At 37.3% G+C, this 27,655-nt stretch overlaps 1 long non-coding RNA gene across 1 annotated transcript in view; it reads right to left on the reverse strand.

Moving 5' to 3' along the window:
* The window catches only part of LOC139355654 (uncharacterized), a 90,665-nt gene extending 86,632 nt beyond the window's left edge, over positions 1-4,033 (reverse strand). Inside the window, exon 1 of the long non-coding RNA XR_011606469.1 lies at positions 3,979-4,033. This is a non-coding gene — a long non-coding RNA (uncharacterized lncRNA). The remainder of the gene's footprint in view (positions 1-3,978) is intronic.
* Between the last annotated feature and the right edge of the window lie 23,622 nt (positions 4,034-27,655).

Raw genomic sequence — 27,655 nt, forward strand, 5'->3', positions numbered from 1 at the left:
GATGAAAAAAGAAGAATAAACAGCAAAGCAGTTAATTCAATCTATCCATATAGTTACATTAAATAAGGTGGAAGTAAAGTTTTCAATCAAAAAGCTTTAAGACTAAGATTTACATAGATTCTATTAATACTTTGTAAGAATAAATATAAACATAAGCATTTTTATGAAAAATCAGAGACTTTCAGATAAAAGCAAAACCCATCTATACATGTTTTTGTTTTTTTATTAAGTACATTTGGAAAGTAAAACCATGAAAAAAATGCAAACACTATGAAAATTGGTGTGGCTATGCCAAAGTCAGAAAAATAGACTACAAAACTGTGAGTATTATCACAGATTAAGAGGACGTGTAACAAAATAATTGATTAATCAAAGAGATACAATAATCTTAAATAAGTGTATACTTAAAAAGAGATTTCAAAGTACACGAAACAAAATTTCATGCACCTAGAGTACAAAAGTAAAAGTTCACAGAATTTTTCACCCTAACTCAGTAATTTATAAAATAAATAAAGAGGAAAAATAAGTATAAAGAAGATATGAACAGCGCTGTCAACTATGGACCAAAGAAAAAAATCACAGAGGAAATTAGGAAATAGCCTAACAGTGTAAATGAAAACAAAACTCAGACTTTTATGCTATAAAATTAACCAGCTATTAGAAGAATAGGTATAGCTTTAAATCTTTCTGGTGGGAAAGAAGAAACATATAAACATCGATGAAATAGGCATACGTCTTAGAAAGCCTGAAATAAAAAGCCAAAATAAATCCAAAGTGGATAAAGGAAACACCAAAACATATTGAAAAAAAGAGTGGACATAAATTAATGGGGAAAACGAATAATAGAGAAAACCTATAAAATGAAAATCTAGTTCTTTGAAAAGACTAACAAAATTGATAAAATTCTAATTTCACTTATTAAGAAAAAAAAGAGAGAGAGAGACAAAATATACCAGTATATAAAAATAAACAAAATATACCAGTTTATAAAAAATAAACATCAGATAGCACTAGAGGTACTACAGAATTTAAGCTGATAATGGGTGATTATATAAACTAACTGGTGCCATATGATTGTTTAATTTATCTAAGCAAGTTTCTTCTAAAACATAAATTATCAAACTGAAATAAGAATAGTAAATCTGAGTAGTTTTACCTTTCTAAATAAATAGAATTTGCTTTTGAACATAATTTTAGAGTGAAAACTCAGGCCCAAATAGCATAATTGCTGGATTCTAGCAAATATTTAAACAATAAAAAGATCAATCATACATAAAATCTTTTAGAATTGGGAGTATACTTATTCCTTACCTGACCAAAATCTTTGGTCTAAAACAAGCAACGATATTTTGGCACCGAGTGAAGGGTAGTAAACCCTTATATTTCCAGTCTTTGGCAAAAGTACACTATTTTTGAGAGTGAGACAGAAGCAAAAACTGTTAACTCATAGAGGAGCAAAAAGAAACCAGTTTGTACACAGGATCCTGCTCTGGTAAAAAGAAAAAAGTAAGCTCCACTCTACTGGGGGAATGTCAGAAAATGTTTTCTTCCCACAAATACAAGGCAGAAAGATCTAAACTTACTACAGAAAAATTTTAAAAATTGACCTTTCAACTTTGTAAATTCCATGCCCATTGATATACAACTGAAATATAATAATGTATAAAATTTCTTTAGGGTTAGAAAATTTTTTAAAATGTACTGTCCAATGTCTTTTCAAAATAAAATTTCCATCAATAAATTAATTGAAATTAATCATAGACAATATATTTTGTATTAACGAGTCATTTATACCATCTTAGTGTAACATTTAATATGCATGTAATAAATTTTAGAATATGCCATAATTAATTGTGGAATTATTGATTAAATTTGTTTCCTTCTTTCTTGCACAGTAGAGAATAACCTAGACCTATGGCTATCTAGATATAGAATATATTTTTCATCTCTTTAAACAAATTGCTACTTTTGATCATATGTCTAAGTTCGTACAACTGAAAACTAAGTAAAAGTATTGTGTGCCATTTCACCTGACTCAATTTAAAGAAAATTTATCCCCTAGATTTTCAACTCCTCTTTTCCTGAGATCCAGATCCTAAACGTGCCAGAAAACACTTTTGCCTTTGTAAAACCTTCTGACAAATCGACCTTGGGGAAATACTTACATGTTCTTTTCCTCAGTTACCTGAACTATAAAAGTAGTAGAGTACCTGAAACTAGATTTACCATATGCATTAAAACATTAGAAAACTGAACAGTTATTGGTCAGCAGGAGGACATGACTGTGATCCCTGAAAGTGAAAAAAGCCCCCCAAAACTGGAGGTGCATATTAACACTGCCCTGACTTTTTGCCTGAGGATATTTTTCAATCCCCACATCAGAAAGGAGAAGCCTAAGTAGACAATGGCCATCTCAGAGCCTCGGAGACAGAGACTGGAGTTTGAAATGTAAAATAGTACCTGGAAATTGTAGGCATGATATCTGACTTGAGGGAGAACTATAGAATGAGCTAAACTACAATAAATCTTCTGGATTCTTTGACTTAAAATATTCTGATCATGCATAAATGCCACCAGCACCCCTCAAAACAAGCAAACAAACAAACAGCTGCCAATCATGACTGATGCCCAGAGCTCACATAGAGTGTGAGAAGATTAAGTTCATATAGCCAGAATCAAGAGAGCTCGTTGAGCATTTGGAGCAATCAGTAGAGAACTAGGAATAAACATGCTTTAGCAGTAAGGGGAAATTAAGCCAAGTAAAGGCCACTGCAGACTTCGCTAACAAAATTTATAAACAAGCTCCTTAACAGTGGATCTGATTTGCTAGTAACTTGATAGTTATATTAAAGGAAGAAAAGCAAATCTAAACTGCAACAATCTAACAACAATGCCTGCGTCTAATTATATATTATTATAAATTAAAGAAACAGAAAAAATTTAGTCATAATCAGGAGGAAATTATGAATTAACATAAACAACTGACAGAAGGGCTTAAAAAAAATGACAGAGATGGGACTGACAAAAAATGACATTAAGGAGCTATAGCTAATATAAATGTGCTTGATACTTTTAACAATGAGTGAATATAACAAGACTAGAATGAGAAACAGATGGGAAAGGTAGAAATGAAAATAAAATGTCTTAAGTGAAATTTTTCTTAATTAGATCACATGAGAGGTGGCAGAAGGAAAAAAATCACTAAGCTATGTGACAACAATAGCACCTACCTACCTAAACTGAATCACAAAGAGAGAAAGGAAAAAAAATAAAATATAAACAGATTGTCACTAATCTATAGCATCTTATCAAGCCACCCAATATAAATGTTCCCGTAGTTCCCTAAGGGAGGGGCACATAAAAATATATATGAATAAATAATACCCTAAAAGTTTCCTGGTCTGAAGGAAAATGTACCAAAACTAGGAGATCAACAAACACTAAGTAAAATAAATCCAAAGAATATCACACAAAATCACATCATAATCAAATTCATAAAAGAAAGATATAAAGAAAAACTGTTAGAATTTTGATATGAAAATACAATGCATACAAAGGAACAGTCTTAAATTCTGACCTGAGACTTCTCCTCAGAAAATAAGCAATTCAAATAACAGCAAAGAAGCATCTTTAATGTGCCAAACGAAAAGAAAGAACTGTCAATCAACTCTTTAAATACATAGTTAATGTATGCTTTAAAAGGTAATGTGAAATGAAGACATTAACAGATGGGCAAAAGCAGAGAGATGATGATGCCTGGAGAACTGCACTGCAGGAAATGCTGAAGGCAAACACTTCCATCTCCTGCATAGCATGTAGAAAACCAGAAAGTACATCATTCCCACCCTGACAACTAGACACAGCTGGGTAATCTATAAAATAATAACTTTTTCTAAACCTGGCAGAGACCTGAGTTCATATGACAATCAACCAGCCTGGAAGCTAAAGAAGCCAGCACCTAAAATGAGCACTGCAAACCTTTGGCAGCAGGAGGAGGACAAAGTCTTCAGACAGGCAGGAAAGAAGAAATTGCTAAAATGTTTACTGAATTGCCAAAGGCCAAATGTGATCTAGTATGTGAGTATAGAAGCCCAGAGGAATTTCTACGACGTTGAAGGCTATTCTCCAAAGATCTCCCTGAGTTCTCATGAGAAAGATGGAGGGCTGGGAATGTCCAGAAAAAGCTTCTCTTGCTGGTGCAGGAGTGGGAAGAAGAGTGACATTGCTGTAAGAAAGGCACAGTATCTTGCCTCGTTCTTTCTACTCTGAGTAACAAAAACAGTTGAGGTCCTTCAGGAAGGGCAACAAATTCTGTTGCCGTCGGTGCACACATGAAGACTCACAACAGCTGGGAGAAGGAGAGACAAATAAAATGTCCGACGTCTCAAGGTTGGGCAAGAAACCATCCTGTGTTCAGGCTGTTAGAGAGCCTGCATCCCCCATTTTACTGCTTCAGCCTGAGTTTTTTTGCTTTTGTTTTTGTTTTTCACGCCTCATGTCACTAAATGTGCGGTCTGGCTTTTTCAGTGATCCAGAAGAATTTGCCTGAAGGGGTCAGTGCCTGGTTTTGTTGCTGGCAATTTTGAAATTCATCAGGGATAATAGCCAGGTTGTCACCGGTGAGAAAAAGTCCATAGTTCTTGAACTTGTACACAGTCTCCATCCCTGTCAAAATAGATATGCCCCTCCTGGGCCTATTTTACTGATATGGGAATGAACAAGGAAAAAGGCAAACTGGCACACAGAGGCCAAATTGACCCTATTTGGTTTTTGAGTGTCATCTCTGTGATGAATGGTTTCTTAGTGGGTATTAATGTAATTCACCTAAACCGTATATATTATGCTTACTCTAATCCATTCATCTACATTCTTCTTTTTCAGATCTCTTTGTCTCAATATTACAATATTAATTTCCCCCAGGATCTTGACCAAGCAGACATTTTCCATTGCCCTATCTGTCACAGGTGTCAGTATGTAACTACTCACTCAGATCATTTTTTCTTTCATTTGAAATGAACAACATGCTGTCTCTTCCCTGTGACCAGAGTTCTCTTCTGCCACCTTTATGTCACGTTTTACTGCTATAGCCATTCTTACTAAAGAAAAAATGTATATGAGAAGAGTTAACAAGCAAGAAAGATTTTATGACTCACAGCAGGGGAGAGAAATTCAACTCAGCTTTACGGTAACAAAAGGTATTAATGTTTTCAAATGCTGGGGTGAGCTAATGAAAAGAAGTACTAGACAGTGTTAGGGGATGTTAGTCAATGTGATTAGGCTGTATATATTTGCTTTTTGATACTTATTGAAATTAGGCTCTGACCTTCCTATAGAAAACAGGTACTGCCTTTTTAGATGATTATATTTCATAGGGATGACTTCTAGGGCCTTGACAAAGACATTCCTGTATTGTAACTCTAGCAAGAGACTGGGAAAGGATGTACATTACAAATAAAGTGATAAATCATTTGCAATTACAAGGTTTTTGTTGTTGATGATGTTAAAGTAAATGCTCTAAGAAAAAGGATGTCAAGGGACTAGAGTCCAGATGAAGCCTATCTGAAACTGCCTCAAACTGAGGGTAATTTTAAGAAGGTTTTGGTCAATATACAACTAGCGTAAACAAATTATGTTGAACTATGTACTAACAGTACTTGAAGCTTTCAGCAATTCATTAGGGAGAACATTTCAGAAAGAAAAAATAAAAGTGAGCTGAGGGAGAGGCATCAATGCAACAGATCCATTTGTGTCTTCTGAATTTGCTTGGAACTGGTCCTAGATGAATCAAATCTATCATTCAATGGTAAGCTGCATGATTATCAAATCAACAATTCAGTAAATAGGTGAAAATACCCATCTTTTATTGGACAGCCTTTATCACATAGTAACCTAAATTTTCTTGCTGAACAAGTTGGTTCTCACACTGCTAATAAAAGCATACCTAAGGCTGGGTAATTTACAAAGAAAAGAGGTTTAATTGACTCACAGGTCCACATGGCTGGGGAGGCCTCACAGTCATGGCAGAAGGTGAATGAGGAGCGAAGTCACATCTTACATGGCAGCAGGCAAGAGAGCTTGTTCAGGAGAACTCCCATTTATAAAACCATCAGATCTCATGAGACTTACTCACTATCACAAGAACAGTATGCGGGAAACTGCCTCCATGATTTAATTATCTCCACCTGGCCCTGTGTGGAGACATGTGGAGATTATTACAATTTAAGGTGAAATTTGGGTGGGGACACAGAGGCAAACCATATCATTCTGCCCTTGGACCCTCCCAAATCTCATGTCCTCACGTTTCAGATCATAATCATGCCCTCCCACAATCCCCCAAAGTCTTAACATAATCCAGCAATGATCCATAAGTCCAAGTCCAAAGTCTCATCTGAGACAAAGCAAGTCCCTTCCACTTACAAGCCTGTAAAATCAAAAGCAAGTTATTTACTTCCTAGATACAATGAGAGTAAAGGCATTGGGTAAATACACCCATTCCAAATGAGAGAAATTGGACAAAACAAGGGGCTACAGGCCTCATGCATGTCTGATGCCCAATGGGGGAATCAAATCTTAAAGCTCCAAAATGATCTCTTTTGACTCCATGTCTCACATCCAGGTCATACTGATGCAAGAGGTGGGCTCTCATGGCCTTGCGCAGCTATGTCTCAGTGGCTTTGCAGCATACAGCCACCCTCACAAGCTGCTTTCACAGTCTGCAGCTTTTCCAGGCACACAGTACAAGTTGTCAGTGAATCTACCATTCTGGGGTCTGGAGGACAGTGGCTCTCTTCTATGGCTCCAGTAGTCAGCGTCCCAGTGTGGACTCTATATGGGGGCTTTGACTCCACATTTCCCTTTCACTGTGCCCTAGCAGAGGTTCTCCATGAGGGCTCTGCCCCTGCAGCAGACTTCTGCCTAGAAATCTAAGCATTTCTATACATCCTCTGAAATCTAGGCAGAGGTTCCCAAACCTCAATTCTTGACTTGTGTGCACCATCGGAATAAGCAAGTGGAAGCCACCAAGGCTTGGAGCTTGCACCCTCTGAAGTTTCAACCTGAGCTGTACACTGGCCCCTTTCAGACACTCTGGGACTCACAGCACCAAGTCTAGAGACCGCACAAAGCAGCAAGGCCCTGGGGAAACCACTCTAGTTTTTCCTCCTAGATGTTCCACCCCTGTGATGGGGGGGGGGGCTTCTGTGAAGACCTCTGACAGGCCCTGGAGACATTTTCTCTATTGTCCTGGCAATTAACTTTTGGCTCCTTGCTACTTATGCAAATTTCTTCAGCCAGCTTGAATTTCTCCCTAGAAAATGAGTTTTCTTTTCTACTGAATCATCAGGCTGCAAGTTTTCCAAACTTTTATGCTCTGTCACCTCTTGAATGCTTTGCCACTTAGAAATGTCTTCCACCAGGTACTCCAAATCATCTCTCTCAAGTTCAAATTTCCACAGATCTCTAGAGTAGCGGCAAAATGCCGCCGATCTGTTTGCTGAAACATAGCAAGAGTCACGTTTATTCTAGTTCCCAAAAAGTTTCTCATCTGCATCTGAGACCACCTCAGCCTGGATTTCATTGTCCATATCACTATCAGCATTTTGTTCAAAGCCATTCAACAAGTCTCTAGGAAGTTCCAAACTTTCCCACATTTTCCTGTCTTCTTCTGAGGCCTCCAAACTGTTCCAACCTCTGCCTGTTACCCAGTTCCAAAGTAGCTTCCACATTTTCAGGTGTCTTTACAATGGCATCTCACTCTACCTGTACCAATTTACTGTATTAGTGTGTTCTCACACTGCTAATAAATGCATACCTAAGACTGGGTAATTTATAAAGGAAAGAGGTTGGGTTTACTCACAGTTCCACATGACTGGGGAGACCCCACAATCATAGTGGAAGGCAAATGAGGAGCAAAGTCACGTCTTACATGGCAGCAGGCAAGATAACTTGTTCAGGGTAACTCTCATTTATAAAGCTATCACATCTCATAAGACATATTCTCAACCATTAGAGCAGCATGGGAAAAACCCAACTCCTTGACTCAGTTACCTCCAACAGGTCCCTCTCAAGACATGTGGGGATTATTACAATTCTAGGTGAGATTTGAGTGGGGACACAATTCTAAGCCATATTAATGTCCTAAATGGCAAGTCTTTTAAACAATAGCCTGAACTACAGAGTAAATTTTACTCCTACTTGCAATCAAATTTTATCAGTATCCTGAATAATCAATAAATGGGTAGAAGTAGTATATGTATATAAGTGTGGTAAAAATTCACTGAATTCACAGAATCTCCCCAAAATTAAATACTCTTGTTTTTCATTAGTGGCAGAAAATTCAAAATGCAGCAACTTATCTTTTCACTTGCCTTATCTCAGAATGCCTCAAATGACTACATTCCATCAGACCTCCTCTGCACAATTGATCTCAGAATCTTTGTGGTGTTTATCCACTATCATCTGACATGTATGTATTTTACTAAAGCATTTAGAAATCTTGCCATTTCTTTCTCATTAAATCTAATTAGCGTGATGTCACAAATATAGTGGATCAGCATTAAGTTTTGTGCAACATCCAGACAACTAAAGCTCTCCCTGGTAACTACTTAAGACTGACAGCAGGAGAGTTAACTTCACCAAATAGCTGGTCTAAAATTGCAAAGAAATGGTTGCCATAGCTTTGACTGGATTAAGTAGTGATTCTGAAAGGATTTTAAGTGGTACTTGAGTGGTTTTCTGATAAATAGGCCTTCCATATCGCCTGCTCTCACAACAGAATAAAAAAGAAGTACTGAATGTTTCTATTTTGGAAATATTTTGTAAGATAACTTGAAGATGATCAAAGATATCTAATACATAATCTCTCTTCTGAAAGGTATTAAATCTATTTTAGTGTAAAATATTTTATATAAGTAACTTTTTAAAATAACCAGCAAATAAAGTTTATATATTAATTACATCAACTAAACATTATAGCTTACAAATTCTATGAGGACTAAGAGGGGATATATATTCCTATAAAACGGCTTGAGAAATTATTTGTTCCTAAAGTTGTTTGTCCTAAATTTAAAAAGTAGATTGGAATTATATGGAGTTGTTCTATCCCAAGTGGGTTAGCACAGTATTGGGTCACTGAAAACTTTAAGAGGATATGTATTCATGAAGACGTAACTTAGAAATTAAGCAAATGGCAGTGTTGCCTTATATGATAGCAAATTAGAGTAACAGTGGCAGCCTTGCTAATACAAAGTGAGTATAAGCTAACTTAAGTCATGTTTATGTCCCTAAAGAGGTTGCCTGCTTTTTTTTTTTTTTTTTTTTTGTCATCGTCTAGGACCATATTACATCTTTTTACATGTTACATCTTTCTTAGAGAGATGATGTCTATTCCCTAGTCAAATTAAGAGTCTTTTCAGATATAAAAATCTCTTGAGTTCCGGTATGAAAATTGCAATGCTTTGTGTCCTGCTTTACATGTCGATGCTGTCTTGACCTGGTGTCCAAAACCCCACTTTATACATTAAGAATATTGCTGTGACTGCTGAGTGTGACCACGGCCCCAGAACAGAGTTTGTTTTCCAAACCGTATTCTTGGATGTCTTGAGCAGAAACACTTAAGTTGACTTTTAAATAGGCAGAATATCAAAGGCTTCTACATGGAAAATGGCTGACAAAGTCACTTGAGAGATCATATACAACATAATAAATACATTCATCTGCCACTTCTCATCTCTCCAAGAGTAGTATAAATATCTAAAGAACTTAGACTATAAAAATCTTACAGGCTAGGAGCAGCGGCTCACACCTGTAATGCCAGAACGTTAGGAAACTAAGGCAGGTGGATTCTTTGAACCCAAGAGCTGGGGATCAGTCTGGCAAGATGATGAAACCCTATCTATACAAAAAATACAAAAAGTAGCGAGGCATGGTGATATGAACCCGTAGTTACAGCTACTTGGGAGGCTGAAGTAGAAGAATCACTTGAGTCTAGGAGGCAGAGGTTGCAGTGATCTGAGATCACACCACTGCACTCCAGCCTGGGTAACAGAGACTCCATTTCAAAAATAAATAAATACATAAAATAAAAAAAAATCTGTAGGACATTTAAAAATATTTAAAGATAGTTAGCATTCAAATACAGATAGAAGCCAGACAGTTAATTCCAAAAATTACAACAGAAATAAATTGGAGGAATTAAAAATTTATGAGTTTCTAGTAAAAGGATGTTTATCAAATTCCATAGGTATGGCCATGGAAAACAGCAGTGTGGTAATCTCATTGCTTATTATCAAAAGTGTCCAGAAATCAGAGTTCTTATCTAAGAAATCATCTGGAATTAAATGGTAAATTTTGGAAGCTAGATAAAACAGGAGAAGTGAAACATATGCAAAGAATAGACTGCCAAAAATCACATGTTGAGCTACTAAAATACTGTCTGACCTAGGAGCTGCGGTGAGGCATGATGCTAAAAAAGGAGGCAGAGGCCAGAGAGAAATCCACTTTTAAAAGATAGAACAGCTGGGCACGGTGGCTCACACCTGTAATCCTCGCACTGTGGGAGGCCAAGGCAGGTGAATCACCTGAGGTCAGGAGTTTGAAACCAGCCTGGCCCACATGGCGAAACCCTGTCTCTACTAAAAATACAAAAAATTAGCCGGGCACGGTCACAGGTGCCTGTAATCCCAGCTACTTGGGAGACTGAGACAAGAGAATCACTTGAACCCAGGAGGCGGAGGTTGCAGTGAACTGAGATTGCTCCACTGCACGGCAGTCTGGAAAAAAAAAAAAAAAAAAAAAGGAGCAACAAGAAGCTATAAGTATGATTTTTTTTTTCCCATGATACATGCTTCAATTGTGTAAGATGACTCAAAGAGTTGAGTATAGAGTCCATAGCTAACAAAATAACTGAAGACCGGAGAGGTCTGAAAGATAAGGAAACCACAAGGAGAGTGAGCTCTATCATCTACTATAAGATTTATTTGGTCAATATTTTATTCAGGGAGAGGAGTAACTGAGAGGGTACCAGCCTAAGAAGACAGTGGAAAGTAAAAAAGAATTGGAGATTACAAGAAGTAGCATACTTTAGCTATAGTTTGAAGCCAGTTAACTTCCTATTACATAAACATTCCACAAATCTCAGAAAAGCATGACAGAATCTAATCTATACAACATATCATCTACATTGTCTAGTTTTCAACCAAATACTATGAGATAAACAAAGAAAAAGAAAAATGTGACTAACCTATAATCAGGAAAAAAGACAGAAACTGACTACAAGTGGAATCATCTGTTGTATTTGGAAGACAACGATTTCACAGCAGCTGTTGTAAGTAAGTTAAAAGTTATCAAATGTAGTATAAAGGCTCCAAAAACAATGCCCAAAACTGGAGGCTTAAGAAGCAGCCTGAGAAGCAAAGTCTCTTTCTGATCTTCTCCTATCCTCCTGTCTCTCACCCAGGCAAGTCCTAGAAACTAGCATCCTTCTTCTCCAAAGCAGGTCAGAGAAATCAGAATCATTTTACTCCAAAATAATAGCCATAATGCCTAAAAATATTATTCTAAACAGCTACTACTACCAGATTTTTCTGTAATAGCTAGCCTCAAAGAAATTAAGACTCTCATTTCAGTAGGCCCCTATCCCGTAACCAGGAGAAAAAAATTGTAATACAGACAGGCCAATAAAAATCTTAACAGAGAGCCCTTGTTGAGTTTCCCCACCCAATCTGTTAGTATCAGATCACATACTTCTTGTCCAATCATATTTTTAATTGGCTGTCTACACGTCATTGAACCTGAGCATAAAAATGTATAGTTTTTCCTTTTTCTTTGGTCTTCATTCTGATGGCTCCTGTGTCACATAAGACTATGATCAAATCCATTTGTTATATTTTTCTTAGTTAACTTATCTTGTTATAGGGGTGTTGGCCAAGATTTTTGTGATGGGGAAGTAAGAAAGGACCTATTTTCTTCCCCAATAATAGTTTGTTCAAAATATTGAAGAATAACGTTGCATTTGTGAAGAATGAGACTGATAATCTCCATAGAGAAATAAAAATTCTATAAAACAATATCTGAAGTTGCATATTGTGATTGCTGAAATAAATATTTTGGTAGGTGATATGAGCAGGAGATTGAAAATACAAGGAGAAAGAATTAGTGACTAAAAAGAAATAAATAATACAAATTACCCAATCTAAAGAGCAGAAAGGGAAAAAAATAAGCAAAATATAAAGAATATTAGAATTTAGTGGAGCCATAGAATGTGATACAAAATTTCAAAATTGTAATCCCAGAAGGAAAGGAGAGATAGAGAGGTGCAGAAAAAAGTATGTGAAGAAATAATGACTGGTAATTTCTAACTCATGAAAGTATTAAATTACAAATCCAAGAACTTGACAAACTACAAACAAGATAAACACAAAATTATCTCCTTATAGATGGAAACATCAGGGTAAAGTCCAAGACGTGGATGCTAAAAAGAAAGTCTTGGAAGCAACAATAGAAAACCAACACATTGCATTAGGGGGAAAATAATAAAATAATATGGAATGGAGAACACATTGGAACAAAATATTTCATGCAGTAAAGTTTAAACAAATTATGAAGTAAGAATTCAGTGTTCAGTAAAGCTATCTCAAAAGAGTGAAGATGAGACAAGGCAAGATAAAAACATACTGAGATAAAACCAAAACAGAAAAGTTGTCATCAACAAAGTTTTACTACAGAAAATGATAAAGGAAGTTAGCCAGCTTAAAGGAAAATGACACTAAATACTAATGGAAATCACCTGGAAGATATTCAGGGTAAACATTTGAGTCAATTATGAGATTAATATTTTGGTTTTTCCTTTTTTTAATTTATTAAAATATGTATTATTTGGTAAAGCAGATATTATATTGAGAGACTTGTTATGTATGCAGTTGTAAGATTTATATAAAAAGCAAACCAGGTCTGGGCGCAGTGGCTCATGCCTGTAATACCAGCACTTTGGGAGACCGAGGCAGGAGGATCACAAAGTCAGGAGATCGAGACCATCCTGACTAATACGTTGAAACCCTGTCTCTACTAAAAATACAAAAAATTAGCTGGGCGTGGTGGTGGGCGCCTGTAGTCCCAGCTACTTGGGAGGCTGAGGCAGGAGAATGGTGTGAACCCTGGAGGCAGAGCTTTCAGTGAGCTGTGATCGTGCCACTGCACTCCAGCCTGGGCGACACAGTGAGACTCTGTCTCAAAAAAAAAAAAAAAAAGCAAATCAAAAGAGAAAATAATAGAAATTATTTACAAATCACATATCTGATAAGAATCTGGTACTCACAATATACAAAGAAATTTTACAACTCAACCACAAAAAGCCAAATAACTCAAATAAAAAGGGGCAAAGGATTTCAATACTCATTTATTCAAAATGATTATATAAAGAAAGAATATATGCAATAACAAACATGAAAAAATTCTTAATGTCAGTCATTAGGAAAATGCAAATCAAAATTACAGTGAGATACTATTTCAACCCACAAAAATAGCTACAATAATAATTTTAAAAGAGCATGAGTTGGCAAGGATGTGCAGAATTTGGAATCCTCATACATCGCTGGTCGGGAAGGAAAGTGACAGAGCTGCTGCGGAAGAAAGTTTGTCAAGTTCTCTACTACTATATGACCCAGTAATTTCTCTCCTAAGTATATACCAAGAGAATTTAAACCAAATGCTCATGCAAAGCCTTATATGGAAAAATTCATGGTAGTGTTTTCATAATAGCCAAAAGGTAGACGTTAGACATTAGCCAAATGTCCCTAAACTAATAGATAGGCAGAAAGTATAGAACATCTTTAGGGAGTTTCCAGGTAGCTGAACATGTGGAGGTTCCTGGAGGGTGGCTCACCCAGGAAGGACTTGAAAGCTCTGGGCACCTTCCCTCCTGCCTCGCCCTACCCATCTCTTCATCTGTTTCCTTTGCAGTATCCTTTATAATAAACTGGCAAATGTTTCAGAGAGCGGATTTACTATGTGTACAGTACTTGCCTCTAGTAATTCGGGTAATTCTCATGGGTGCCAGGCTACCTCATGAAAACCTGGAGATGAGTTCATGTTGCACCCAGTATGCTTCTTGATGAAATGTGATGAAGTGGAAGGCATCACACAGTTTTTTGTGGCAGTGGAAAGAAGAGTGAAAACATGACACCCTGTGTGATCTCTGCAACATGCAAACCGTTATTCAGGCAGTGATCTTCTGTAACATTAAAAGGAATGTTGATTGATGGAGAAAATGAGAGAAGCCAATTTCAGAGTCCTTGATGCACAAAGGAAATGCCTCAGAAAGACGGAGAGTCCATCATGAAGGAGTTCCAATGCAGCACCCACTGAGTGCTCATTTCTACACACATCTGGGTCAGGGAGTTGAATGTCTCGCAGGTGTCCTTCATTATTAACTATGACCTGCCCGATAACAGAGAATTGTATATACAGATTTGGGAAATTAGGTCAATATAGCCAGGAGATTGTGGCCATTAATTTGTAAAGAATGAGGACATCCGCATCCTCAGAGATGATGAACAGTATTATTCCACTCAGACAAATGAAACTTTTGTGAATACTGCTGATGTGATCTGAAGAAGCAGTCCCAGTATGCTGAAGACGAGTTGGAGACTGTTCACCTATTTTGTACTCCTATTTGGAAATATGTGGTGGCAACTTCTATTTAATGGGGCTTCTATGAGCTCTCTTCTCACAACCACCCCCAAGGAAAGCTCTGGGGATCCTGCTGTCTTTTCTTATCCACAGTAAATAATGAATTGTTTTAAGTATTTTTTCAGTAAACATATAAAACTTTCCCCCAAAAGGAATATCCTTTAGACATAAAAAGGGAGAAAGTACTGATACACACTACACCACAAACTTTGAAAATACCATGATAAGTGAAAAAAAAGCAGTCATAAAAACATATACATTGTATAATCCACTTTTATGAAATGTTCAGAATAATCTAAAAGAGGAAAGAAAAAGTAGATTAGCTATTGCTGGAGGCTGGGGCGAGGAAAAATAAGGAGTGATGGCAAAAATATGGGGTTTCTTTATGGAGTATATTAGTCTTCTCAGGTTGCCGTTAGAAAATACTACAGTCTGGATGGTTTAAACAACAGAAATTCATTGCTCACGGTTCTCTAGGCTGGAAATTCAAGATCAAAGTGCTCTCAGGGTTGGTCTCTAGTGAGGCCTCTCTACCTGGCTTGTAGATTGCCATCCTCTCACTGAGTCCTCACATGGCCTTTCCTCTGCTAGCACATGCAAAGAGAGATCTGGTATTTATTTTTCTTTTCTTCTAAGGACACCAGTCAAGTCACATGAGGGCCCACCTTTATGACAACATTTAACTTTAATTACCTTCCTGTATGCCCCATCTCCAAATATAGTCACACTGGAGGTTAGGGCTTCAATATATAAAGAATTCTTTTTTTTTTTTTCCTGCAGAGATTGGGGTGGGTATGGGATGATAATGTCATGCTATGAGTTGTATCAATAAATTGTTTGTGTATGCTTGCATATGTGTTTGTATATGTGATTGCTCACATTTCATTGACATCTTAAGACCATATGTAGGGGATCCTCAGACACAATAGGTATCCACATTGTCTCACCAGCTCTTTACAGTAGGGATTTACTTAGTGCTCACATAAAAACTGGGAGTAGGGCATAGTCCTGTTGCCACTCTCCATGCTACTGAAGCACAAAAGCCCGTAGACTTCCTGGAAACCATAATACCACAATCTCTATGAGGTAATGTCATAGGTAACATTCATTGCTGCTGAGAAAGTGAAAAAAGCCAAAGCAACATTTCTGGTCTTGAAATCATTCTTCTGTTCTGCTGCAAGCATCTGCCTCCAGGGGAAGAGTAGAAACAACAACTTTCTGCCCCTGAGGGAGTGAACTATGGTTTTAATTATGGTGTCCCTTCCAAAATTCTTGTTGAAGCTTAATCCTTAATGCAACAGCATTAAAAGGGTGGCTTTTAGAGAAATAAGTCCTGAAGGCTTTGCCCTGATGAAATGAATTAGCACCCTTATTAAAGGGCTCTGCTTAAAGGTTGCACTCTCTTGCCCTTTAGTCATTTCTGTCATGTGAAGCCATAGTGTTCTCTCCAGAGGGAGAAGCAACAAGACACCAGCAGAAAGAAAACCTCCTGGCACCTTGATCTTGAACTTCTTGGCCTCCAAAATTATGAGAAATAAATTTCTATTGTTTATAAATTATCCAATCTGTAGTATTTTGTTATAGCAGTACAAACTCAGAGAGAATGTCTGGAATCCACTCACTCTTGGAATCCTGCACTGATGCAAAGCAGAGGTCTGCTATTTTGAAGGATAAACAGGAAACTCTTCCCTACCCAAGATCCCCACAGATGCAAGGCAAAGGCAATCTATGTCTTTACTTTTCTACCTTACCATTTATTCAACAGTGCTGGGTTATGTGCTGAACTAATATTAAATATTCATTTCTAAGAAAAGTGTCTTAAATGTTATCTGGATTCTATTTAATACATAAAAGCAGAAAATTTTATACTTTTCCAATAATCATAGTTAATTCAGTTGTAACTTGAAGATATGAACTAGTTGCTAAAAAATTAAATATAAGTGTATTTTCATACTTTTCATATTATTATAAACTTTAATTTGCCACACACATGTCATATGATATTTGCTTTAATATTAAGAGAGGATCTGCAAAAAATGAAATAATAAAAGAAGGCAAAAATAGAGTATCATTAAAGATGCTATCTGGATAGGTAAAACTTACATTATCTTGATATCTTGCTTCTTCAATAACGATACAGTTAATCCAATTGTAACTTAAGGATATGAAATAGTTGCTAAAAAATTAAATGTAAGTATATTTTCATAATTTTCATATTATTATAAGCCTTAATTTGCCATACACATACAAAAATGAAATAAGAAAACAATGATAAAACAAGAAGGCAAAAATATATTATCATTAAAGATGCTATCTGGATAAGTAAAACTTACATTATTTTGATATCTTGCAGAATATAAATTGTTTTCCCCTATAGACTCAATCAGAAACCCTGCATTCTTTTATATATTTAATAAGCTAATATTTTGTGTAGTCTCATAGTAGATACTGAACTCTTTTTCAAAAGAATAAGAACCCAAGGGAGCATTTTATGTCCTCAGTTAGTAAAGTGAAATATGTATTATGTATAATAGATAACACAAGAGCCTGGAGAGACTGCTTTGTCAATCCGATTGGGAAAAAAATAAATAGTTGGAGCTGCAAAACTACTCAGTATGATAATTATGAAGTGTTAAATATATGAACCTATGCCATACATCAAAGTTGAATTCATTTTTATTCATTTACCAGAAAAGCAGTAACAGCCAAATCCAGGGAAATCTCTTTGTTCCCAGCACCAGTACTAGTGCAAAATTGCTTTGCTCATTGAGTAACGCATGGTAACAGAATGGTTAATCTTAATGAGGACACTAATTAAGACATTTGAAGGACAAATTTTTGGTCTAGATTAGAAAGACAAAAATAGGAAAGTGATACGGTTTGACTCTGTGTCCCTACCCAAATCTCATCTTGAATTGTACTCCCATAATTCTCAAATGTTGTGGGAGGGACCCGGTGGGAGATAATTTGAATCATGGGTTTGGTTTCCCCCATACTGTTCTCATGCGAGTGAATAAGCCTTACGAGATCTGATGGTTTTATCAGGGATTTCTGCTTTGGCATCTTCCTCATTTTCTCTTCCCACTGCCATGTAAGAAGTGCTTTTCACCTCCTGCCATGATTCTGAGGCCTCCCCAGCCATGTGGAACTATAAGTCCAATTAAACCTCTTTTTCTTCCCAGTCTCAGGTGTATCTTTACCAGCAACATGAAAGCGTACTAATACAGTAAATTGGTACCAGTAAAGTTAGGTGTTGCTGAAAAGATACCCGAAAATGTGAAAGTGACTTTGGAGCTGGGTATCAGGTGGAGGTTGGAACAGTTTGGAGGGATCAGAAGAAGACAAAGAAATTTATTGGGAAGTGGAGCAAAGGTGACTCTTGTTATGTTTTAGCAAAGAGATTGGTGGCATTTTGCTACTGCCCTAGAGATTTGTGGAATTTTGAACTTAAGAGAGATGATCTAGGGTATCTGGTAGAATAAATTTCTAAGCAGCAAACATTCCAGAGGTGACTTGGGTTAAAAGCATTCCATTTTAAAAGGGAAACAGAGCATAAAAGTTGAGAATATTTGCAGCCTGACAATGCAGAAAAAAACAAAACAAACAAACAAACAAAAAACAAAAACAAAAAAATATTTTTAGAGGAGAAATTCAACCTGGCTGCAGAAATTTGCATAAGTAGCAATGAGCCAAATGTTAATCCCCAAGACAATGGGGAAAATGGCTCCAGAGCATGTCATAGGTCTTCATGGCAGCCCTTCCCACCACAGACAGGGGAAGCCTAGGAGGAAAAAATGGCTTTGTGGGCTAGGTCCAGGATCCCATAGGAACTCAGTGCTCTGCGTCAAAGTCACGCCAGTCATCACTAAAAGGGGCCAAGGTACAGTTCAGTCCATTGTGTCAAAGGATGCAAGCCCCAACCCTTGACAGCTTCCACATAGTGTTGAGCCTGCAGGTTCACAGAAGTCAAGTATTGGTATTTGGGTACCTCCACCTAGATTTCAGAAGATGTATGGAAAAGCCTGGATGCCCAGTCAAAAGTTTGCTGAAGGGATCCCTCATGAAGAACCTCTGCTAGGTCAGTGCAGAAGGGAACTGTGGGCCTGGAGCCCCCACACAGAGTCCCTACTGGGGCACCACCTAGTGGAGCTTTGAGAAGAGGACTACTATCCTCCAGACCCCAGAATGGTAGATCCATCGACAGCTTACACTGTGCACCTGGAAAAGCCTCAGACAACACCAGCCTGTGAAAGCAGCCAGGAGGGGGACTATACCTTGCAAAGCCACAGGGGTGGAGCTGCCCAAGACTATGAGAACCTGTCTCTTGCATCAGTATGGCTTGGATGTGAGACATGGAGTCAAAGGAGATCATTTTGAAGCTTTAGATAATTTGACTGCCCCACTGGATTTCAGACTTGGATGAGCCATGTAAGCCCTTTGTTTTGGCCAATTTCTCCCAGTTGGAACGGATGTATTTACCCAATACCTGTACCCTCATGGTATCTAGGAAGTAACTAGCTTGCTTTTAATTTTACAGGGTCACTGGCGGAAGGAAATTACCTTATCTCAGATGAGACTTTGAATTGTGAACTTTTGGGCTAATGCTGAAATGAGTTAAGACTTTGGGAGACTGTTGGGAAGGCATGATTGGTTTTAAAATGTGAGGACATTCTATTTGGAGGGGCCAAGGCTGGAATGATATAGTTTGGCTCTGTGTTCCCACCCAAATTTCATCTTGAATCGTACTCCCATAATCCCCATGTGTCGTCCAATTAAACCTCTTTTTCTTCCCAGGTTTGGGTATGTCTTTATCAGCAGCGTGAAATGGACTAATACAGGAAGCAAACATAAGAAACAAACATACATAAGAAGTGAAGTATTTTCTACATCTCAATATATCTTTTGCTCATATTCCCACTTTAAAAAGCCAACTAATCTGACTTTCTCCTTTAGGTGAACTTAAGTAGTTAAAACAAAGCTAGAATAGCCACCAGAGTGTGTGGAGTATCATCTGGTAGCCTACACTGTAAAAACATGTAAAGCAGGAGTCCTTTAATCAATGAAGAATGAATGTATTTTTGCTGTTCTAAATTCAATTCAGTTCTGAAGAAATTACTACTATAGTTGGAATATAGAATTTTCTCCAAAATATAAGGTAATATTACATAATAGTGATTACAGAGGTAAAATTAGCATATAAAATCTTCCCCTTTAAAAAACCCAAATTGGAAAATTAATGTATATCAACTGACAAACTGAAATATTTGCAAAACACTGTAAGTTTTAATGCAATAATTATCCAATTGAGAGACGTTCATTATTCTAAGTGTCTAGTATCATATAAAACAAAAACAACTGCAAATAGCATTATGGTCAATGTTAGGAATTGGAATTATTGAAATCATTACTATAAAATAATTATATCTACTGTTCCATCATGATAAGATTTTTTTTTTTGATAGAATCGAAAAAAGCACAAAAGAAAAAATAATTTTTATAAAACCTGTATGTGATTAATATAGCAGTTCATTTTTTATGTCAAATAGAAAGTTTTCATTTTATGACTTTATTATTTTAACATTATGTTAAAATAACATTTGGATATAGATTCAATCTCAATAAAGAATGAGGTTGCTCTTTTGGTAAATCTACCTAATTTGCAGGAGGCTAGAATCAAAGCTGCTGTAATAAAGCCTTCTTCTTCATTATGTTTAAGGATTAAACATTATGGATGTTCTTAAGTCTTCAATTACTTGCCTTGATATTTTACCATTTGATTTATAATATCTATGTTATTTTGAAATTCATCTGACAGAATAATGGTAAGAAAAGGAAGCAAAACTTTAAAATTCAAAATGTATAATTGAAGCCAGAGTATCTTGAGACACAGGAAAACTCATACGTTAAAAAGATTGCCCCAGAATTCAACACTAAAATGTCAAGATGAAAGATTTTTATCTTCTTTTTCCTTTATAATCTTTTTCAGAGTGTGTGTGTGTGTGTGTGTGTGTGTGTGTGTGTGTGTGTATTAGCAGTTTGGCAGAAAATACTCCAATCCTGACTCAAATAATGACTTGAGTGCTACAGTTCATCAACAAACATATAACATCTTTTCACTCATAAGCAGTTTTCATACAGTTATGTCTTATAAAACTATGACATAATATCTAAACCAGAAAATTGACATTGCCATTTGTGTATAATTCTACTGCATTTTATCATATGTGTAGATTAGTGTAGCCAACACTACAATCAGCTTATAAAACTGTACCATGGCCTGAATTGGTGGCTCATGTCTTTAATCCTAGCACTTTGAGAGGCCAAGGCGGGCGGATCACTTGAGGTCAGGAGTTCAAGGCCAGCCTGACCAACATGGTGAAACCCCATCTCTACTAAAAATGCAAAAATATTAGCTGGGCATTGTAGCATGTGACTGTAATCCAGTTACTCAGGAGGCTGATGCAGGAGAATTGCTTGAACCCAGGAGGCAGAGGTTACAGTGAGCTAAGACTGAGCCACTGTACTCCAGCCTGGGCAACAGAGCAAGACTCCATCAAAAAAACAAAGAAAAAGAAAAAACTGTACCATGTTACCAAGATTGTTGTAGTTTTACCCATTTATATTTCTACTTCCCCACCTTCCCCACACCAACATCTCTAATCCCTAAATGATTGTTTTCTTTTTTATTATTATTATTTTTTCTCTTCTTTTTTTTCTATTTTTCTTTTATTATTATTATTTTTTTGAGATTGGGTCTCACTCGATCGCCCAGGCTGGAGTGCAGTGGTGCAATTTCGGCTCACTGCAACCTCCACTTCCTTGGTTCAAGTAATTCTCCTGCCTCAGCCTCCTTAGTAGCTGGGATTACAGGCACACCCTACCATGTCTGACTAAATTTTTCTATATTTAGTAGAGACAGGGTTTCACCATGTTGGCTAGGCTGGTCTTGAACTCCTGAACTCAAGCGATCCGCCCACCTCAGTCTTCCAAAGTGCTGGGATTATAGGCGTGAGCCACTGCACCCGTCCATGAATGATTGCTACGTTTATGGTTTTGTCATTTTGAGAATGTTTTATAGGCAAAATCATAATGTATGTGCCTCTTTAAAACTGGCTTCTTCACTTAGCACAATGCCCTGTAGACCCACTTGAAATTTTCTGTATATCAGTAGTTCTTGTTATTGCTGAGTAATATTCCATGGCATGAATATAGCACTTTTTCTTTAACTCTTCAATTATTAGGGACATTGTTTTATATTGTTGGCAATTACAAATAAAGCTGCAGTCATCAATCCTATACAGGTTTTCGTATGAATATAAGTTTTTATTTCTCTGGAATAAATACCAAAGAGTGCAATTGCTCAGCTGTGTGGTAAATGTATGTTTAAGTTTTTATGAAACCGCTAAACTGTTTTTCATAGTGGTTGCACCATTTCATATTCCTACCAGCAATGTATGAAAAATAATTCCTTCTCATCCTCTCTAGCATTTGCATTATCACATTAAAAAAATTTAATAAGTGTGAACCAATGTTGTATTGTGGCTTTTCTTTGTATTTCCCTACCAGTTATATTTTATATCTTTGTGTGTGCTTATTTGCCATCCATATATCATCTTCAGTAAAAGTTCTATTTTTCCATATTTTTGATTTTTTTTAACCATTGAGTTTTGAGAGTGTTGTCTAGATAAACTTCCTTTGTCAGATGTTTGCCAATAATTTCTTCAAATTTGTAGTTCATCTTTCTTCCTTCTTAAAAACATCTTTCATGGAACAATATTTGCCAATTTTCATAAAGTCCAATTTATCAATTTGTGTTTTATGTATATTATGCATAATATAACACATACGTATGTATTATGTGTCTAATTAGTTGTTACCAAGCTCTGTATCCTAAAAATTTTCTCTTGTATTATCTTCTAAAAGTTTTAGAACTTTGTATTTTGTAGTAAAATTTATGATCCATTTTTAGTTAATTTTTTTCACATGTGAAGTTTAGGTCAAAGTTTATTGTTTTGTCTGTAGATGGTTAATTTTTCCAGCACCATTATAGTCATTATATCTTGTAATACTTTTTAATCCCCATCCTCTTTCTCTACTCCTTCTGTGACTCAGATGCCATAAATGTTAGATCTTTGTTGTAGTTTCATTGTCCTTAAGGAACTGTCCTTTATAATTTTTTTCTATTTTCTCTGTGCTGTTCACATTGGAAACTTTCTATTATTCTATCTTCAAGTTAATTTATTATTTTCTCCACCCTCTCCATTCTGTTGTTGGACTCACCTACTGAATTTTTCATTTTATCATAATTTTTAGTTGTGAAATTTGTGTTTTCTTTGTATCTTTTATTTTTATTGAACCTTTTGATTTGTTTCATTTTATTCAACCATGCTTGCTGTGGTTTGAATGTTTGTGTACCCTCATAACTCATATGTTGAAATCCTAATTCCCAAAGTAATGGTATTAGAAGGTAGGGTCCTTGGGAAGTGATTGAAAAGAAAGTGCATTCTGACGATGTTGGGCAAAATATTCTGTAATTTTTGATTAGCTAATTTTTTTATGGTGGTTTTAGAGGTCTTCTTTTTCCTATAAATATTGTCTATCTATTTGTTCTTGCTATTCCTGGGAGAATAGCAAGAAGTCTCCAGGATAATTTTGTTTATTTCTACTTCTCCTGTAAGTTTATATGCATTTTGAAGCTAAATTGTTTATTTGCTAAAATTTTTAATTTTACATTTTCCTAGGAAATTGACTTTTTTTTTTTTTTTTTTTTTTTAATTTACAAAGTGTTTATCTTATTCCTGGCCCTATATGTACATATTTTCATTTTGCTTTCTTTTGGTAATTTATCTTGCTTGAAGTTTAGTTTTTACACATAAAAACCACACACAAAAACTTATTTTAATAGTTTCTATTTAAAATATAAAAGTTCCATTATACATGTAATTTCCTAGAAGTAGAATAAGTGGGTCACAAATGTATGTGCATTTAAAATGCTTACACTTATTTTTAAATATATTTTAACATTATCTGTTATCAAGGTATACAGTACTCAGCAATATATGTAAGTGCTGTATTTCCCTAAACCATCAACTGTATGTGTATCATCAAATTTGAGAGCTTCTCCAAACTGAAAGATGATTTTAATACAGAAAATTGTTAGCTTTAGTCTCCTTAATTATGAGTAAGATTGAATTTATTTTTATTAGTTTCTAGGTATTTTCAAGTTTTCTATTATCTAATTATCAATGTATTGTTTCCATATTATTGAATTTGCAATGGTTATAAAATTGTCATTTACTGATTAGTACGTGCTTTTGATGTATTTACCTTCTTTTTTCCCCTGTTTTATTTTTTATAGGTGTTTAGTCAGATATGTGGAACAAAATTTAATCTCTATTATGGAAAGTTACTCTCTAGTGAAAAATAATATTCAAATAAACAATATAAAAATATATAAATATACATGTGTGTGAAAATTTAAGTTCCAATAGTCATCAAAGAAAAAGATGATACTTACTGTTATTACGACCCAAAGGGTTAACCAACTGGAGTTCACAACATTGAGTTAATTCAAATTTTAATATCCATAAATATTTGGTAATATATTTAACTGTCTGGTAAGACAAGGTATTATACTGCTCTTTTGCTTAAAAATGTTTTATATTTTTTCGTATGCTTCAATGCTTCTGATCAACCTCAATTTAAAAATAGCTAATGATGTCTCCCTAAAGAACAAATGAAAGTCAAAAATATTATCTAATTTGTATTGTTTTATTTGTATGTTTGTTCTTTGTCTTTAAATCTTGGCCATTTTAACAGACTCAAAACAGTATAATACATCCCTTTTGGAATTCCAGGTAATTAAGCTATATTTTGAAACTGTAATTTATATTTCTTCTTTAGTGAAAAACATACACTAGTTTGTATGTGAGCAGATGGGTGAAAACCTAAAATCTTCTGCTAGTATTGCTAATGTCTATAAATATTACTGAGCTGCCCTCAGGTCCCACTTGGTATACCTCCCGTGCTCATCAGTGCCCAAAGTCCAGAGGGCGCCAAGGCAGCAGGGGCCTGGCATGTCAGTGCTGCACTGAGCATGTGCATACCTGGGCAGGTTACAGTGGTGCCTAGGCTAAGCTTCCACTTTGCTCCATGCTGGGAGTGCGTGCTGGGAGCGGGAAGAGGTCAGAGAGTGGGAATTGGCACTTCTGGGCCTACAGGGAGAAAGAGGGCCTTCCTTGGTCCCCAAGAGTGCAGAAATGCCTGGGTCTGCAGCTGCAGCTTGAGAGGTTTCAGCTACGTCTGGGAGGGCAGGGCTCTTGCCTGCTGTGCGTGGCAGCAATGTGCAGGTGGGTGCAGATGTAATGAAGCCCCGCTTGACTGGAGGCCAAGCTCGCAGGACAGCAACCTCCTAGGGTACCTCAGTGACCTTTGGAGGCTGAGGGCATCCAGGCTTGCTCCAGGTGGTACAGCATCACTGAGCCCTGCCGCTATTCTCTTCCACATACGACGAAGCCACCTATGCACTGAGTCGCCCCTTGCCTGCTGCGTCCTCCCTTGAGGAGCTCGCAGGGCTGCTGCCCCCTGACCTATGTTCCTGCGTGGAGCTGCTCTTTCCCAGGTCGTAGAAGCTCTGGGGACCTCGGGGAAGTGGCCCTGGGGAGCTGCCCTGTCCATTCCTCACAATCTAGGGCTCCAGGTTCTTACTGGGACTGGGCTGGCATCTGCGGCAGGGGTGCCATTGCCACAAGTTCTTCCTGTGGCCCTGGAGCACAGCAGCGATCTGGCTCTACTCCTCACCTGGCTTGCTGTCGTGCCTTTGGGAGCACCTCAGGGAGTGGATCTTGGGCCCCACGCCCGGCCATTAGGAGCATCAGGCTTGGCGGTCACCTTGATGCAGGGTGGAGCCTAAGGACGTGACCTCAGGCAAACCCACAAGAGCTTCTTCCTGGGGCGCAGGAACTTCACACCTTCGGCTGGGTGCTCCTGGACGCCTGGGACACTGTAGGGAGTGAGGTTGAGGCCATGACAGTAGATCCGGGCCTGGGAGTGGGTCCTGCCCAGCTGTGCAAGAGCAGGGGTACCAGGTATGCTGCCTCAGGGCCAAGGGGCACAGGGGTCCCACTACTGTCCCTGCTGCTTCCACAGTTGCTCTTTCCACCACTGCCTGCGCCTCCCCACTGCAGCCGGCACGATGGCAGTGGTCGATCCTAATGGCCTGCCACTGCCATCGATATGGGAGGAGTGTGTCATATAATTGAACTCAACCTCTCAGAGAAAGACAAGAACGCTATATGAATCTTTCTAAAAACAGAATTTATGGTCAAGTTTGTTTTGACTTAACAGCGCAATTCAATGGTAGACAGTGTGGAAATCTTAGAGGTGTTCCTGGAACAAGTGTTAATCAGAAGTCAGTATGGCAGTGAGCATTCAAGCTGGGGTTGCTTTAACCTCCTCAACCGATCTTATAAGTTCATTTAACTGTTAATTTAATATATTCAATTGTGATTTCATATCTCATAAAGTTTCTGGAATCACACTTGTCACTTTAATGGGATACAGCATTGAACCAGACAAGAACTCTGTGCAGTCTTAGGATACTTTTTATTGAGAACAGAAGAAAATAAACAAATATATAATAAAATGGCAGATTTGATCAGTGGGAAAAATAAAGTAGGGCAATAAGATAAAGCTTTATGGGTATTGTAGAGACCTAGAGTTAAAACAAAACTTAAAAGTGGGTGTAGCTGGCAGGAACAGAGACAGGTGTAGAGGAGATCAAATGTTCCAAGAAACAGGGTTGACCACAGATGGCTCACCAGCACCCAAGCATTCTGTTACAATCATCCAGCTCACCTCTCACCTGCACCCAAGCATCCTTTCAGCAAGCATTCAGCCCAAGCAGCACAACCTTATGTAACTCCCCTCCAGCCCATGCCTCTTGGCCTTCTTTCTGCTGTTTTGCCTGTTGTTCCCTTGAGGTGTATCTCCTCCTTTTATCCAATAAATCTTCTTTTCTTTCCCCACAAATGTCTTGTAAATTATTTTAATCACCCACGCAATGGCCTCAGGCAGTTGTTGATCACGACATTTTGGTAACCTATGCAGGGACATTCAGATCATAAATTGTTTTTCTCATTTTGTTGAATTATCTCTCTGTATTCTTTTGTATCTCACTGAAATTTCCTAAGATAATTATTTTGATTCATTTGCTGTTTTTTTTGTTGTTGTTGTTGTTTTGTAAATTTTGGGGAGGAGTCTGTTACTAGAAAATTATTGTGTTCATTTGTAGGTTCATGTTTTCTAGCTTTTTCTAATGCTTGTGTCTCTACATTGATACCTGCACATTTGGTGGAACAATTACCTCTTCTAATTTTATGGAGTAGCTTTTGTAGGAAAAGACTTATTTTGTTTTCAACAGAGATGAATCCTAGGGTTTTAGTTGGGTAGGATGTGTTGGCCGTGATCTTGTTTGGACACAATAGTGTAGTGTTTGTGGAGTTCTTCAGGTGTAATTCACGTTAGTGATGTTTGTGAGTGCCTCGGTGGCCTAGACTGCAGAAGTCTTTGGCAGTGGTGGCGTGGATTTGCTGGTATTGGGCTTTCCAGGCTGATTCTCAAGCTGTGGAGGCATTCATTCATGTGATGGGTTGGTCAGCTTAGGGACTGACACATTCATCGGGCTAATGGTGTGGGTGTGTGGCAGTTCAGCTCACTTGGGGTTGTCTTCCCAGCTGTGCTGGGCCAGAGTCATGGCTATTCCTGGGCCCTGCCTCTGAGCAGTAGGGGCTTGGCATTGTGTTCCCTTGTCTGGACTTGCTGGAATGATGGTGGAACCTCAAGTTTGAAAAGGTGTAGTGACTACTGGCCCCCCAGAGCAGGGCATACTCCAGTAATGGTTCCAGTTTCAAGATGGCATTGTGCTGCAGCAGCTTGTGTCATGGTTATGGAGTGCACAACATGTGCTCCT

This window comes from Macaca nemestrina, chromosome 8, assembly GCF_043159975.1.
Source record: "Macaca nemestrina isolate mMacNem1 chromosome 8, mMacNem.hap1, whole genome shotgun sequence".
NCBI classification, from domain to species: Eukaryota; Metazoa; Chordata; class Mammalia; order Primates; family Cercopithecidae; genus Macaca; species Macaca nemestrina.